This window comes from Cupressus sempervirens, chromosome 5 (assembly GCF_028749045.1).
Source record: "Cupressus sempervirens isolate cs-2001-9-10 chromosome 5, ASM2874904v1, whole genome shotgun sequence".
Taxonomy (NCBI): Eukaryota; Viridiplantae; Streptophyta; class Pinopsida; order Cupressales; family Cupressaceae; genus Cupressus; species Cupressus sempervirens.
The window spans coordinates 812525167-812527969 of NC_143122.1; the positions used below are offsets into that span (position 1 = coordinate 812525167).

General features: G+C 33.1%; 1 non-coding gene across 1 annotated transcript; it reads right to left on the reverse strand.

Annotated features, from left to right (window-relative positions):
* LOC149558373 (small nucleolar RNA snoR14) lies at nucleotides 1–80 on the reverse strand. Its single transcript, XR_016352526.1, has one exon. It is a non-coding gene; the product is annotated as a small nucleolar RNA snoR14 (small nucleolar RNA).
* Between the last annotated feature and the right edge of the window lie 2723 nt (nucleotides 81–2803).

Genomic DNA, 2803 nt, shown 5'->3' on the forward strand with positions numbered 1-2803 from the left:
TCAATCAAAACCTATTGGGATAGAAAATAGCATCAACAAATTCTTAATGGATTAACATTTTTTTATATTTATCACATTGACTGAATGTTTGGAACAAATAATACAAAGATCTAATTTTAACAATATGTGCTCACTCAGAACTTCTTAGAGGTAATGATACATTCATCAAAATAAAAGCTTCTAAGGAAAACAAGCTTTATCATCATAATGAGAAATAAATTCACAAATTTAAAATGAGACAGGTTGAAGGAGAGACATTAAATTTGTGAATCCCATCCAAAAGCTAATATGATCTATTACAAGATATTGGAGGATGGGATAACACCTCTAACTGTGGCACCATGAAACTATACAACCCCTCTCTCTCATTCGCTCATAGAAACTAACATAAAAAATAGCTTCACCTCATTTCAAGTGAACAACCCATAGAAATTTTCTTTAGGTTAGCTCCACTCCTAGAGAAAGCTCTTCCATTTTCTTTTCACTCAAAACTGCTAAACTTCCAAAAGATATGTAGATCACATAGAGGGAACACTATTTATGTTAGGATAAACCACGGACATAAATAAAAACTACATGCAAATATAACCAATAACAGAAAATAATAGAACACACAGAAATGAACACAAGGCACCAAGATTTAACGTGGTTCACCCAATCCCTGGGCTACGTCCACCAAACAGCAAGTCCGATCTTATTACAATCCAGTGATTACAACCTGATTACAATCCGTAATCCCTTACAGCTCAATACCGCCGCAAGAACCAATTTCGTATCACCACACATCAAAAATACCCAACCCTAAGCCCTTTTTATACAAGTATTAACCCGCCTTAATATGTCGGCTACTTCCCAAAAAAATTTTTTTCGGGGCGATGCCCCGAACCCCACTACTTATGAAGTATGTACAGTACTTTCCTGATCAGTCACCACAATCTAACAATTTATCTATCCACAGCAAGCAATTTAACTCATTTTTCTAGAAGCTTGGGACAACCTTCATACTTTTCTTGCAATGGAAAAATTCATGAGAAATAATATGAGAGACAATTGGATATACTCCCACATATTTGGATAATGTTTGGACAAAGGGAGATTCAATCTCTAAGAAATAATTGAAGAGGATCCATCCAATGTACTTGATTTCCTTAGCAATGTGAATCCCCTTTGGAAACATGTATTCTCCCCCTTAAGACCACAAAAGTTCTCCAGATCATAGTGGCAACATGCAAGGAAGATATTTTATTATTTTATCTTTATTTGGTATTTCTTCAATAGAAAAATGCTAATAACATGAATTGATATTAACCCTATATTAAAAATTTCAAAAGTCGTTCATATTTTCAGTTAAAATATTGTAGCAAGTTTGACACTAAGAAGAGCAATCATATAGCATGTGTTTTTGTGTTGTTGCGCATATGTGAGATGTAGAATCATAGATGAGGTGCATAGAGCACATCTACCAGCCTGTAGAGTGTTATTGGCAAGCCAACAAAAAACACATCATAGTAAAATTGCCCAATGAAATCTCTTGGGAATGACACTTTATTTCCCCTAAATTCTTCCACACTATCATCGCAAAAATCCTTTTATAAAAAAGAATCTCACATGAAAAACATAAAAGAATAGAAAGAAAATGGGTATTAGCCAATAGAAATAAAAGGAATTTATAACTCTAAAGTGCATTCAAAATTTTCATTCAACACTATAGTTTATGACACAACTTTCCATCTTCTGCAATTCCCAACAAAGAAACTAATGCTAAAAGAGAAACCAAAAACATTAGTATCTTGCCTTAACGACAATGACTAATAATGAGCCAAGTTTATTGGCTTGTCAATAAAAAACTACTTTTGTTTGTCTAAAACTTGCAACGTGGTACTTTTTGCAGCCAAGGATGGCTACACACCCCCAAAATCCCCTCCAATTTTCCCACAAAAGAAAAAGTTAAAAACTTCTTCCCAAAACATATGCAACCCACCCCCACACACACCCTCCCAAAGATACTACCTCATTTAAAAATAATTGTAATGCTTCCTCAAATGGTTACACAATATTAAAGTCTCCTTCCTCTCTCACGATTGTTATTGAAAAACAACTCTTATTTACTAATCTTAGACCCTTCGTCATTCCATTTATAATGCACAAGTGAAAGAAATTTGAATTTTTAAATTTAATTTCCTTCCAACATGGATGCCCTTCATCATAGTCTTTAATCGTTGGCAAGGATTACAATCCATGTTTCATGGCTATATTATCATATGTTACATTTTTTATAATTTACAGTTAGTATAATGTTTTATTTGGTTTTGATTGTGTAATGGTTTTAAGTATTATTTTATGGGATCAATTTTGAGATCTATTATCAAGTTCTTCATCTAATCACAAAGGAGGAGATTTTCATCATGTTGGTGATGGAAAATAGAGTATAATTTTGGATAGAAGGAGAGGGATCAGTAATAGGTGGCTAATGGGATTTCTAAGGTTGAGAAGCTACCAAAGGAATAAATGAGAAGATATGAACCAATTATTTTAAGAAATGAGGATGATAAAAAGATGATTTTTCAACAGGTTATCAAATTTGGTATTGTGGTATTAGATGAGCAATAGAATCTTGAAAATAGATTGAAAGTTATGTAATTTTAAAGGTGGATTCAAACAACAAAAGATGAAGTGGATACTTGTTGATAAATGTAGTGATGATATAGGCATGGAGAAAGGGATCACTAATTTTGATAAGAAATATGTGGTTTTAGTAGTGGTGGTGGGATACCTATTGGAGGATTTCTTCTATTTGAGGATT